Source organism: Gadus chalcogrammus, chromosome 12 (assembly GCF_026213295.1).
Source record: "Gadus chalcogrammus isolate NIFS_2021 chromosome 12, NIFS_Gcha_1.0, whole genome shotgun sequence".
Taxonomy (NCBI): Eukaryota; Metazoa; Chordata; class Actinopteri; order Gadiformes; family Gadidae; genus Gadus; species Gadus chalcogrammus.
Window position 1 is genome coordinate 8,233,012 of NC_079423.1, and position 12,869 is coordinate 8,245,880.

Consider the following 12,869-nt stretch of genomic DNA (forward strand, 5'->3'; position numbering starts at 1 on the left):
GGCCTACCGTGGCGTACCGTGACCTGATGTTTACTGCCAACCGCTTTGGAGGATTTAAGCAACATACAAAAACTGACAACGTCTCTCAAAACTATTTTTGTGAAACATGAGGACAGTATAGTGATACTGCCAGCAGGGAGCACCAGAGAGCTGAACCGACAGTTGTACATTTCTTAAACTTTCACCAACACAAACACGCACGCTCACTTCAGATCATGGGAGGACGTCAAAAAATCACCACCCATTCTCTGACACTTTAACCGTTAACCTTGGTTCAAACATTTAACATCACACGCACACGCAGTGTATTTCAGATAATTAATGAATTCAGATGTCACAATGATCGTTTACATGGATAAGGAGTCCTACTGAATCAATTACTGCCGTTTATATCTAACTAATGATTGTTTTTGTAAGAGTGTAACGTCGAGCCTCAGCAGCTTTCTCACTCCTTATGTGCTACTGTATAAAACCTGGTTTTGCGCCTGCACTAATTGCTTACGGCCATACCACCCTGAACACGCCCGATCTCGTCTGATCTCGGAAGCTAAGCAGGGTCGGGCCTGGTTAGTACTTGGATGGGAGACCGCCTGGGAATACCAGGTGCTGTAAGCTTTTTCTTTTTCAACTCGAGCTCATTGCCTCCGTGGCCTACCGTGGCGTACCGTGACCTGATGTTTACTGCCAACCGCTTTGGAGGATTTAAGCAACATACAAAAACTGACAACGTCTCTCAAAACTATTTTTGTGAAACATGAGGACAGTATAGTGATACTGCCAGCAGGGAGCACCAGAGAGCTGAACCGACAGTTGTACATTTCTTAAACTTTCACCAACACAAACACGCACGCTCACTTCAGATCATGGGAGGACGTCAAAAAATCACCACCCATTCTCTGACACTTTAACCGTTAACCTTGGTTCAAACATTTAACATCACACGCACACGCAGTGTATTTCAGATAATTAATGAATTCAGATGTCACAATGATCGTTTACATGGATAAGGAGTCCTACTGAATCAATTACTGCCGTTTATATCTAACTAATGATTGTTTTTGTAAAAGTGTAACGTCGAGCCTCAGCAGCTTTCTCACTCCTTATGTGCTACTGTATAAAACCTGGTTTTGCGCCTGCACTAATTGCTTACGGCCATACCACCCTGAACACGCCCGATCTCGTCTGATCTCGGAAGCTAAGCAGGGTCGGGCCTGGTTAGTACTTGGATGGGAGACCGCCTGGGAATACCAGGTGCTGTAAGCTTTTTCTTTTTCAACTCGAGCTCATTGACTCCGTGGCCTACCGTGGCGTACCGTGACCTGATGTTTACTGCCAACCGCTTTGGAGGATTTAAGCAACATACAAAAACTGACAACGTCTCTCAAAACTATTTTTGTGAAACATGAGGACAGTATAGTGATACTGCCAGCAGGGAGCACCAGAGAGCTGAACCGACAGTTGTACATTTCTTAAACTTTCACCAACACAAACACGCACGCTCACTTCAGATCATGGGAGGACGTCAAAAAATCACCACCCATTCTCTGACACTTTAACCGTTAACCTTGGTTCAAACATTTAACATCACACGCACACGCAGTGTATTTCAGATAATTAATGAATTCAGATGTCACAATGATCGTTTACATGGATAAGGAGTCCTACTGAATCAATTACTGCCGTTTATATCTAACTAATGATTGTTTTTGTAAGAGTGTAACGTCGAGCCTCAGCAGCTTTCTCACTCCTTATGTGCTACTGTATAAAACCTGGTTTTGCGCCTGCACTAATTGCTTACGGCCATACCACCCTGAACACGCCCGATCTCGTCTGATCTCGGAAGCTAAGCAGGGTCGGGCCTGGTTAGTACTTGGATGGGAGACCGCCTGGGAATACCAGGTGCTGTAAGCTTTTTCTTTTTCAACTCGAGCTCATTGACTCCGTGGCGTACCGTGACCTGATGTTTACTGCCAACCGCTTTGGAGGATTTAAGCAACATACAAAAACTGACAACGTCTCTCAAAACTATTTTTGTGAAACATGAGGACAGTATAGTGATACTGCCAGCAGGGAGCACCAGAGAGCTGAACCGACAGTTGTACATTTCTTAAACTTTCACCAACACAAACACGCACGCTCACTTCAGATCATGGGAGGACGTCAAAAAATCACCACCCATTCTCTGACACTTTAACCGTTAACCTTGGTTCAAACATTTAACATCACACGCACACGCAGTGTATTTCAGATAATTAATGAATTCAGATGTCACAATGATCGTTTACATGGATAAGGAGTCCTACTGAATCAATTACTGCCGTTTATATCTAACTAATGATTGTTTTTGTAAAAGTGTAACGTCGAGCCTCAGCAGCTTTCTCACTCCTTATGTGCTACTGTATAAAACCTGGTTTTGCGCCTGCACTAATTGCTTACGGCCATACCACCCTGAACACGCCCGATCTCGTCTGATCTCGGAAGCTAAGCAGGGTCGGGCCTGGTTAGTACTTGGATGGGAGACCGCCTGGGAATACCAGGTGCTGTAAGCTTTTTCTTTTTCAACTCGAGCTCATTGCCTCCGTGGCCTACCGTGGCGTACCGTGACCTGATGTTTACTGCCAACCGCTTTGGAGGATTTAAGCAACATACAAAAACTGACAACGTCTCTCAAAACTATTTTTGTGAAACATGAGGACAGTATAGTGATACTGCCAGCAGGGAGCACCAGAGAGCTGAACCGACAGTTGTACATTTCTTAAACTTTCACCAACACAAACACGCACGCTCACTTCAGATCATGGGAGGACGTCAAAAAATCACCACCCATTCTCTGACACTTTAACCGTTAACCTTGGTTCAAACATTTAACATCACACGCACACGCAGTGTATTTCAGATAATTAATGAATTCAGATGTCACAATGATCGTTTACATGGATAAGGAGTCCTACTGAATCAATTACTGCCGTTTATATCTAACTAATGATTGTTTTTGTAAGAGTGTAACGTCGAGCCTCAGCAGCTTTCTCACTCCTTATGTGCTACTGTATAAAACCTGGTTTTGCGCCTGCACTAATTGCTTACGGCCATACCACCCTGAACACGCCCGATCTCGTCTGATCTCGGAAGCTAAGCAGGGTCGGGCCTGGTTAGTACTTGGATGGGAGACCGCCTGGGAATACCAGGTGCTGTAAGCTTTTTCTTTTTCAACTCGAGCTCATTGCCTCCGTGGCCTACCGTGGCGTACCGTGACCTGATGTTTACTGCCAACCGCTTTGGAGGATTTAAGCAACATACAAAAACTGACAACGTCTCTCAAAACTATTTTTGTGAAACATGAGGACAGTATAGTGATACTGCCAGCAGGGAGCACCAGAGAGCTGAACCGACAGTTGTACATTTCTTAAACTTTCACCAACACAAACACGCACGCTCACTTCAGATCATGGGAGGACGTCAAAAAATCACCACCCATTCTCTGACACTTTAACCGTTAACCTTGGTTCAAACATTTAACATCACACGCACACGCAGTGTATTTCAGATAATTAATGAATTCAGATGTCACAATGATCGTTTACATGGATAAGGAGTCCTACTGAATCAATTACTGCCGTTTATATCTAACTAATGATTGTTTTTGTAAAAGTGTAACGTCGAGCCTCAGCAGCTTTCTCACTCCTTATGTGCTACTGTATAAAACCTGGTTTTGCGCCTGCACTAATTGCTTACGGCCATACCACCCTGAACACGCCCGATCTCGTCTGATCTCGGAAGCTAAGCAGGGTCGGGCCTGGTTAGTACTTGGATGGGAGACCGCCTGGGAATACCAGGTGCTGTAAGCTTTTTCTTTTTCAACTCGAGCTCATTGACTCCGTGGCCTACCGTGGCGTACCGTGACCTGATGTTTACTGCCAACCGCTTTGGAGGATTTAAGCAACATACAAAAACTGACAACGTCTCTCAAAACTATTTTTGTGAAACATGAGGACAGTATAGTGATACTGCCAGCAGGGAGCACCAGAGAGCTGAACCGACAGTTGTACATTTCTTAAACTTTCACCAACACAAACACGCACGCTCACTTCAGATCATGGGAGGACGTCAAAAAATCACCACCCATTCTCTGACACTTTAACCGTTAACCTTGGTTCAAACATTTAACATCACACGCACACGCAGTGTATTTCAGATAATTAATGAATTCAGATGTCACAATGATCGTTTACATGGATAAGGAGTCCTACTGAATCAATTACTGCCGTTTATATCTAACTAATGATTGTTTTTGTAAGAGTGTAACGTCGAGCCTCAGCAGCTTTCTCACTCCTTATGTGCTACTGTATAAAACCTGGTTTTGCGCCTGCACTAATTGCTTACGGCCATACCACCCTGAACACGCCCGATCTCGTCTGATCTCGGAAGCTAAGCAGGGTCGGGCCTGGTTAGTACTTGGATGGGAGACCGCCTGGGAATACCAGGTGCTGTAAGCTTTTTCTTTTTCAACTCGAGCTCATTGACTCCGTGGCGTACCGTGACCTGATGTTTACTGCCAACCGCTTTGGAGGATTTAAGCAACATACAAAAACTGACAACGTCTCTCAAAACTATTTTTGTGAAACATGAGGACAGTATAGTGATACTGCCAGCAGGGAGCACCAGAGAGCTGAACCGACAGTTGTACATTTCTTAAACTTTCACCAACACAAACACGCACGCTCACTTCAGATCATGGGAGGACGTCAAAAAATCACCACCCATTCTCTGACACTTTAACCGTTAACCTTGGTTCAAACATTTAACATCACACGCACACGCAGTGTATTTCAGATAATTAATGAATTCAGATGTCACAATGATCGTTTACATGGATAAGGAGTCCTACTGAATCAATTACTGCCGTTTATATCTAACTAATGATTGTTTTTGTAAGAGTGTAACGTCGAGCCTCAGCAGCTTTCTCACTCCTTATGTGCTACTGTATAAAACCTGGTTTTGCGCCTGCACTAATTGCTTACGGCCATACCACCCTGAACACGCCCGATCTCGTCTGATCTCGGAAGCTAAGCAGGGTCGGGCCTGGTTAGTACTTGGATGGGAGACCGCCTGGGAATACCAGGTGCTGTAAGCTTTTTCTTTTTCAACTCGAGCTCATTGACTCCGTGGCCTACCGTGGCGTACCGTGACCTGATGTTTACTGCCAACCGCTTTGGAGGATTTAAGCAACATACAAAAACTGACAACGTCTCTCAAAACTATTTTTGTGAAACATGAGGACAGTATAGTGATACTGCCAGCAGGGAGCACCAGAGAGCTGAACCGACAGTTGTACATTTCTTAAACTTTCACCAACACAAACACGCACGCTCACTTCAGATCATGGGAGGACGTCAAAAAATCACCACCCATTCTCTGACACTTTAACCGTTAACCTTGGTTCAAACATTTAACATCACACGCACACGCAGTGTATTTCAGATAATTAATGAATTCAGATGTCACAATGATCGTTTACATGGATAAGGAGTCCTACTGAATCAATTACTGCCGTTTATATCTAACTAATGATTGTTTTTGTAAAAGTGTAACGTCGAGCCTCAGCAGCTTTCTCACTCCTTATGTGCTACTGTATAAAACCTGGTTTTGCGCCTGCACTAATTGCTTACGGCCATACCACCCTGAACACGCCCGATCTCGTCTGATCTCGGAAGCTAAGCAGGGTCGGGCCTGGTTAGTACTTGGATGGGAGACCGCCTGGGAATACCAGGTGCTGTAAGCTTTTTCTTTTTCAACTCGAGCTCATTGACTCCGTGGCCTACCGTGGCGTACCGTGACCTGATGTTTACTGCCAACCGCTTTGGAGGATTTAAGCAACATACAAAAACTGACAACGTCTCTCAAAACTATTTTTGTGAAACATGAGGACAGTATAGTGATACTGCCAGCAGGGAGCACCAGAGAGCTGAACCGACAGTTGTACATTTCTTAAACTTTCACCAACACAAACACGCACGCTCACTTCAGATCATGGGAGGACGTCAAAAAATCACCACCCATTCTCTGACACTTTAACCGTTAACCTTGGTTCAAACATTTAACATCACACGCACACGCAGTGTATTTCAGATAATTAATGAATTCAGATGTCACAATGATCGTTTACATGGATAAGGAGTCCTACTGAATCAATTACTGCCGTTTATATCTAACTAATGATTGTTTTTGTAAGAGTGTAACGTCGAGCCTCAGCAGCTTTCTCACTCCTTATGTGCTACTGTATAAAACCTGGTTTTGCGCCTGCACTAATTGCTTACGGCCATACCACCCTGAACACGCCCGATCTCGTCTGATCTCGGAAGCTCGAAGCTAAGCAGGGTCGGGCCTGGTTAGTACTTGGATGGGAGACCGCCTGGGAATACCAGGTGCTGTAAGCTTTTTCTTTTTCAACTCGAGCTCATTGACTCCGTGGCCTACCGTGGCGTACCGTGACCTGATGTTTACTGCCAACCGCTTTGGAGGATTTAAGCAACATACAAAAACTGACAACGTCTCTCAAAACTATTTTTGTGAAACATGAGGACAGTATAGTGATACTGCCAGCAGGGAGCACCAGAGAGCTGAACCGACAGTTGTACATTTCTTAAACTTTCACCAACACAAACACGCACGCTCACTTCAGATCATGGGAGGACGTCAAAAAATCACCACCCATTCTCTGACACTTTAACCGTTAACCTTGGTTCAAACATTTAACATCACACGCACACGCAGTGTATTTCAGATAATTAATGAATTCAGATGTCACAATGATCGTTTACATGGATAAGGAGTCCTACTGAATCAATTACTGCCGTTTATATCTAACTAATGATTGTTTTTGTAAGAGTGTAACGTCGAGCCTCAGCAGCTTTCTCACTCCTTATGTGCTACTGTATAAAACCTGGTTTTGCGCCTGCACTAATTGCTTACGGCCATACCACCCTGAACACGCCCGATCTCGTCTGATCTCGGAAGCTAAGCAGGGTCGGGCCTGGTTAGTACTTGGATGGGAGACCGCCTGGGAATACCAGGTGCTGTAAGCTTTTTCTTTTTCAACTCGAGCTCATTGACTCCGTGGCCTACCGTGGCGTACCGTGACCTGATGTTTACTGCCAACCGCTTTGGAGGATTTAAGCAACATACAAAAACTGACAACGTCTCTCAAAACTATTTTTGTGAAACATGAGGACAGTATAGTGATACTGCCAGCAGGGAGCACCAGAGAGCTGAACCGACAGTTGTACATTTCTTAAACTTTCACCAACACAAACACGCACGCTCACTTCAGATCATGGGAGGACGTCAAAAAATCACCACCCATTCTCTGACACTTTAACCGTTAACCTTGGTTCAAACATTTAACATCACACGCACACGCAGTGTATTTCAGATAATTAATGAATTCAGATGTCACAATGATCGTTTACATGGATAAGGAGTCCTACTGAATCAATTACTGCCGTTTATATCTAACTAATGATTGTTTTTGTAAGAGTGTAACGTCGAGCCTCAGCAGCTTTCTCACTCCTTATGTGCTACTGTATAAAACCTGGTTTTGCGCCTGCACTAATTGCTTACGGCCATACCACCCTGAACACGCCCGATCTCGTCTGATCTCGGAAGCTAAGCAGGGTCGGGCCTGGTTAGTACTTGGATGGGAGACCGCCTGGGAATACCAGGTGCTGTAAGCTTTTTCTTTTTCAACTCGAGCTCATTGACTCCGTGGCCTACCGTGGCGTACCGTGACCTGATGTTTACTGCCAACCGCTTTGGAGGATTTAAGCAACATACAAAAACTGACAACGTCTCTCAAAACTATTTTTGTGAAACATGAGGACAGTATAGTGATACTGCCAGCAGGGAGCACCAGAGAGCTGAACCGACAGTTGTACATTTCTTAAACTTTCACCAACACAAACACGCACGCTCACTTCAGATCATGGGAGGACGTCAAAAAATCACCACCCATTCTCTGACACTTTAACCGTTAACCTTGGTTCAAACATTTAACATCACACGCACACGCAGTGTATTTCAGATAATTAATGAATTCAGATGTCACAATGATCGTTTACATGGATAAGGAGTCCTACTGAATCAATTACTGCCGTTTATATCTAACTAATGATTGTTTTTGTAAAAGTGTAACGTCGAGCCTCAGCAGCTTTCTCACTCCTTATGTGCTACTGTATAAAACCTGGTTTTGCGCCTGCACTAATTGCTTACGGCCATACCACCCTGAACACGCCCGATCTCGTCTGATCTCGGAAGCTAAGCAGGGTCGGGCCTGGTTAGTACTTGGATGGGAGACCGCCTGGGAATACCAGGTGCTGTAAGCTTTTTCTTTTTCAACTCGAGCTCATTGACTCCGTGGCCTACCGTGGCGTACCGTGACCTGATGTTTACTGCCAACCGCTTTGGAGGATTTAAGCAACATACAAAAACTGACAACGTCTCTCAAAACTATTTTTGTGAAACATGAGGACAGTATAGTGATACTGCCAGCAGGGAGCACCAGAGAGCTGAACCGACAGTTGTACATTTCTTAAACTTTCACCAACACAAACACGCACGCTCACTTCAGATCATGGGAGGACGTCAAAAAATCACCACCCATTCTCTGACACTTTAACCGTTAACCTTGGTTCAAACATTTAACATCACACGCACACGCAGTGTATTTCAGATAATTAATGAATTCAGATGTCACAATGATCGTTTACATGGATAAGGAGTCCTACTGAATCAATTACTGCCGTTTATATCTAACTAATGATTGTTTTTGTAAGAGTGTAACGTCGAGCCTCAGCAGCTTTCTCACTCCTTATGTGCTACTGTATAAAACCTGGTTTTGCGCCTGCACTAATTGCTTACGGCCATACCACCCTGAACACGCCCGATCTCGTCTGATCTCGGAAGCTAAGCAGGGTCGGGCCTGGTTAGTACTTGGATGGGAGACCGCCTGGGAATACCAGGTGCTGTAAGCTTTTTCTTTTTCAACTCGAGCTCATTGACTCCGTGGCCTACCGTGGCGTACCGTGACCTGATGTTTACTGCCAACCGCTTTGGAGGATTTAAGCAACATACAAAAACTGACAACGTCTCTCAAAACTATTTTTGTGAAACATGAGGACAGTATAGTGATACTGCCAGCAGGGAGCACCAGAGAGCTGAACCGACAGTTGTACATTTCTTAAACTTTCACCAACACAAACACGCACGCTCACTTCAGATCATGGGAGGACGTCAAAAAATCACCACCCATTCTCTGACACTTTAACCGTTAACCTTGGTTCAAACATTTAACATCACACGCACACGCAGTGTATTTCAGATAATTAATGAATTCAGATGTCACAATGATCGTTTACATGGATAAGGAGTCCTACTGAATCAATTACTGCCGTTTATATCTAACTAATGATTGTTTTTGTAAAAGTGTAACGTCGAGCCTCAGCAGCTTTCTCACTCCTTATGTGCTACTGTATAAAACCTGGTTTTGCGCCTGCACTAATTGCTTACGGCCATACCACCCTGAACACGCCCGATCTCGTCTGATCTCGGAAGCTAAGCAGGGTCGGGCCTGGTTAGTACTTGGATGGGAGACCGCCTGGGAATACCAGGTGCTGTAAGCTTTTTCTTTTTCAACTCGAGCTCATTGACTCCGTGGCCTACCGTGGCGTACCGTGACCTGATGTTTACTGCCAACCGCTTTGGAGGATTTAAGCAACATACAAAAACTGACAACGTCTCTCAAAACTATTTTTGTGAAACATGAGGACAGTATAGTGATACTGCCAGCAGGGAGCACCAGAGAGCTGAACCGACAGTTGTACATTTCTTAAACTTTCACCAACACAAACACGCACGCTCACTTCAGATCATGGGAGGACGTCAAAAAATCACCACCCATTCTCTGACACTTTAACCGTTAACCTTGGTTCAAACATTTAACATCACACGCACACGCAGTGTATTTCAGATAATTAATGAATTCAGATGTCACAATGATCGTTTACATGGATAAGGAGTCCTACTGAATCAATTACTGCCGTTTATATCTAACTAATGATTGTTTTTGTAAGAGTGTAACGTCGAGCCTCAGCAGCTTTCTCACTCCTTATGTGCTACTGTATAAAACCTGGTTTTGCGCCTGCACTAATTGCTTACGGCCATACCACCCTGAACACGCCCGATCTCGTCTGATCTCGGAAGCTAAGCAGGGTCGGGCCTGGTTAGTACTTGGATGGGAGACCGCCTGGGAATACCAGGTGCTGTAAGCTTTTTCTTTTTCAACTCGAGCTCATTGACTCCGTGGCCTACCGTGGCGTACCGTGACCTGATGTTTACTGCCAACCGCTTTGGAGGATTTAAGCAACATACAAAAACTGACAACGTCTCTCAAAACTATTTTTGTGAAACATGAGGACAGTATAGTGATACTGCCAGCAGGGAGCACCAGAGAGCTGAACCGACAGTTGTACATTTCTTAAACTTTCACCAACACAAACACGCACGCTCACTTCAGATCATGGGAGGACGTCAAAAAATCACCACCCATTCTCTGACACTTTAACCGTTAACCTTGGTTCAAACATTTAACATCACACGCACACGCAGTGTATTTCAGATAATTAATGAATTCAGATGTCACAATGATCGTTTACATGGATAAGGAGTCCTACTGAATCAATTACTGCCGTTTATATCTAACTAATGATTGTTTTTGTAAAAGTGTAACGTCGAGCCTCAGCAGCTTTCTCACTCCTTATGTGCTACTGTATAAAACCTGGTTTTGCGCCTGCACTAATTGCTTACGGCCATACCACCCTGAACACGCCCGATCTCGTCTGATCTCGGAAGCTAAGCAGGGTCGGGCCTGGTTAGTACTTGGATGGGAGACCGCCTGGGAATACCAGGTGCTGTAAGCTTTTTCTTTTTCAACTCGAGCTCATTGACTCCGTGGCCTACCGTGGCGTACCGTGACCTGATGTTTACTGCCAACCGCTTTGGAGGATTTAAGCAACATACAAAAACTGACAACGTCTCTCAAAACTATTTTTGTGAAACATGAGGACAGTATAGTGATACTGCCAGCAGGGAGCACCAGAGAGCTGAACCGACAGTTGTACATTTCTTAAACTTTCACCAACACAAACACGCACGCTCACTTCAGATCATGGGAGGACGTCAAAAAATCACCACCCATTCTCTGACACTTTAACCGTTAACCTTGGTTCAAACATTTAACATCACACGCACACGCAGTGTATTTCAGATAATTAATGAATTCAGATGTCACAATGATCGTTTACATGGATAAGGAGTCCTACTGAATCAATTACTGCCGTTTATATCTAACTAATGATTGTTTTTGTAAGAGTGTAACGTCGAGCCTCAGCAGCTTTCTCACTCCTTATGTGCTACTGTATAAAACCTGGTTTTGCGCCTGCACTAATTGCTTACGGCCATACCACCCTGAACACGCCCGATCTCGTCTGATCTCGGAAGCTAAGCAGGGTCGGGCCTGGTTAGTACTTGGATGGGAGACCGCCTGGGAATACCAGGTGCTGTAAGCTTTTTCTTTTTCAACTCGAGCTCATTGACTCCGTGGCCTACCGTGGCGTACCGTGACCTGATGTTTACTGCCAACCGCTTTGGAGGATTTAAGCAACATACAAAAACTGACAACGTCTCTCAAAACTATTTTTGTGAAACATGAGGACAGTATAGTGATACTGCCAGCAGGGAGCACCAGAGAGCTGAACCGACAGTTGTACATTTCTTAAACTTTCACCAACACAAACACGCACGCTCACTTCAGATCATGGGAGGACGTCAAAAAATCACCACCCATTCTCTGACACTTTAACCGTTAACCTTGGTTCAAACATTTAACATCACACGCACACGCAGTGTATTTCAGATAATTAATGAATTCAGATGTCACAATGATCGTTTACATGGATAAGGAGTCCTACTGAATCAATTACTGCCGTTTATATCTAACTAATGATTGTTTTTGTAAAGTGTAACGTCGAGCCTCAGCAGCTTTCTCACTCCTTATGTGCTACTGTATAAAACCTGGTTTTGCGCCTGCACTAATTGCTTACGGCCATACCACCCTGAACACGCCCGATCTCGTCTGATCTCGGAAGCTAAGCAGGGTCGGGCCTGGTTAGTACTTGGATGGGAGACCGCCTGGGAATACCAGGTGCTGTAAGCTTTTTCTTTTTCAACTCGAGCTCATTGACTCCGTGGCCTACCGTGGCGTACCGTGACCTGATGTTTACTGCCAACCGCTTTGGAGGATTTAAGCAACATACAAAAACTGACAACGTCTCTCAAAACTATTTTTGTGAAACATGAGGACAGTATAGTGATACTGCCAGCAGGGAGCACCAGAGAGCTGAACCGACAGTTGTACATTTCTTAAACTTTCACCAACACAAACACGCACGCTCACTTCAGATCATGGGAGGACGTCAAAAAATCACCACCCATTCTCTGACACTTTAACCGTTAACCTTGGTTCAAACATTTAACATCACACGCACACGCAGTGTATTTCAGATAATTAATGAATTCAGATGTCACAATGATCGTTTACATGGATAAGGAGTCCTACTGAATCAATTACTGCCGTTTATATCTAACTAATGATTGTTTTTGTAAGAGTGTAACGTCGAGCCTCAGCAGCTTTCTCACTCCTTATGTGCTACTGTATAAAACCTGGTTTTGCGCCTGCACTAATTGCTTACGGCCATACCACCCTGAACACGCCCGATCTCGTCTGATCTCGGAAGCTAAGCAGGGTCGGGCCTGGTTAG

At 44.5% G+C, this 12,869-nt stretch overlaps 18 non-coding genes and 1 pseudogene across 18 annotated transcripts; all 19 read left to right on the top strand.

The window, feature by feature from the left end:
• Positions 1-496: 496 nt before the first annotated feature.
• LOC130397204 (5S ribosomal RNA) lies at positions 497-615 on the top strand. The gene has a single exon (XR_008899803.1). It is a non-coding gene; the product is annotated as a 5S ribosomal RNA (ribosomal RNA).
• A 529-nt stretch (positions 616-1,144) lies between these two features.
• LOC130397205 (5S ribosomal RNA) lies at positions 1,145-1,263 on the top strand. The gene has a single exon (XR_008899804.1). It is a non-coding gene; the product is annotated as a 5S ribosomal RNA (ribosomal RNA).
• A 529-nt stretch (positions 1,264-1,792) lies between these two features.
• Positions 1,793-1,911, top strand: LOC130397207 (5S ribosomal RNA). Its single transcript, XR_008899806.1, has one exon. It is a non-coding gene; the product is annotated as a 5S ribosomal RNA (ribosomal RNA).
• A 519-nt stretch (positions 1,912-2,430) lies between these two features.
• Positions 2,431-2,549, top strand: LOC130397208 (5S ribosomal RNA). The gene has a single exon (XR_008899807.1). It is a non-coding gene; the product is annotated as a 5S ribosomal RNA (ribosomal RNA).
• A 529-nt stretch (positions 2,550-3,078) lies between these two features.
• On the top strand, positions 3,079-3,197 carry LOC130397209 (5S ribosomal RNA). The gene has a single exon (XR_008899808.1). It is a non-coding gene; the product is annotated as a 5S ribosomal RNA (ribosomal RNA).
• Positions 3,198-3,726: 529 nt separating this feature from the next.
• LOC130397211 (5S ribosomal RNA) lies at positions 3,727-3,845 on the top strand. The gene has a single exon (XR_008899809.1). It is a non-coding gene; the product is annotated as a 5S ribosomal RNA (ribosomal RNA).
• Positions 3,846-4,374: 529 nt separating this feature from the next.
• LOC130397212 (5S ribosomal RNA) lies at positions 4,375-4,493 on the top strand. Its single transcript, XR_008899810.1, has one exon. It is a non-coding gene; the product is annotated as a 5S ribosomal RNA (ribosomal RNA).
• A 519-nt stretch (positions 4,494-5,012) lies between these two features.
• On the top strand, positions 5,013-5,131 carry LOC130397213 (5S ribosomal RNA). Its single transcript, XR_008899811.1, has one exon. It is a non-coding gene; the product is annotated as a 5S ribosomal RNA (ribosomal RNA).
• A 529-nt stretch (positions 5,132-5,660) lies between these two features.
• On the top strand, positions 5,661-5,779 carry LOC130397214 (5S ribosomal RNA). Its single transcript, XR_008899812.1, has one exon. It is a non-coding gene; the product is annotated as a 5S ribosomal RNA (ribosomal RNA).
• Positions 5,780-6,308: 529 nt separating this feature from the next.
• On the top strand, positions 6,309-6,434 carry LOC130395636 (5S ribosomal RNA; annotated as a pseudogene).
• Positions 6,435-6,963: 529 nt separating this feature from the next.
• LOC130397215 (5S ribosomal RNA) lies at positions 6,964-7,082 on the top strand. Its single transcript, XR_008899813.1, has one exon. It is a non-coding gene; the product is annotated as a 5S ribosomal RNA (ribosomal RNA).
• Positions 7,083-7,611: 529 nt separating this feature from the next.
• Positions 7,612-7,730, top strand: LOC130397216 (5S ribosomal RNA). The gene has a single exon (XR_008899814.1). It is a non-coding gene; the product is annotated as a 5S ribosomal RNA (ribosomal RNA).
• A 529-nt stretch (positions 7,731-8,259) lies between these two features.
• Positions 8,260-8,378, top strand: LOC130397217 (5S ribosomal RNA). Its single transcript, XR_008899815.1, has one exon. It is a non-coding gene; the product is annotated as a 5S ribosomal RNA (ribosomal RNA).
• A 529-nt stretch (positions 8,379-8,907) lies between these two features.
• On the top strand, positions 8,908-9,026 carry LOC130397219 (5S ribosomal RNA). The gene has a single exon (XR_008899817.1). It is a non-coding gene; the product is annotated as a 5S ribosomal RNA (ribosomal RNA).
• Positions 9,027-9,555: 529 nt separating this feature from the next.
• LOC130397220 (5S ribosomal RNA) lies at positions 9,556-9,674 on the top strand. Its single transcript, XR_008899818.1, has one exon. It is a non-coding gene; the product is annotated as a 5S ribosomal RNA (ribosomal RNA).
• Positions 9,675-10,203: 529 nt separating this feature from the next.
• Positions 10,204-10,322, top strand: LOC130397221 (5S ribosomal RNA). Its single transcript, XR_008899819.1, has one exon. It is a non-coding gene; the product is annotated as a 5S ribosomal RNA (ribosomal RNA).
• Positions 10,323-10,851: 529 nt separating this feature from the next.
• LOC130397222 (5S ribosomal RNA) lies at positions 10,852-10,970 on the top strand. The gene has a single exon (XR_008899820.1). It is a non-coding gene; the product is annotated as a 5S ribosomal RNA (ribosomal RNA).
• A 529-nt stretch (positions 10,971-11,499) lies between these two features.
• On the top strand, positions 11,500-11,618 carry LOC130397223 (5S ribosomal RNA). The gene has a single exon (XR_008899821.1). It is a non-coding gene; the product is annotated as a 5S ribosomal RNA (ribosomal RNA).
• A 528-nt stretch (positions 11,619-12,146) lies between these two features.
• LOC130397225 (5S ribosomal RNA) lies at positions 12,147-12,265 on the top strand. The gene has a single exon (XR_008899823.1). It is a non-coding gene; the product is annotated as a 5S ribosomal RNA (ribosomal RNA).
• The last annotated feature ends 604 nt before the right edge of the window (positions 12,266-12,869 follow it).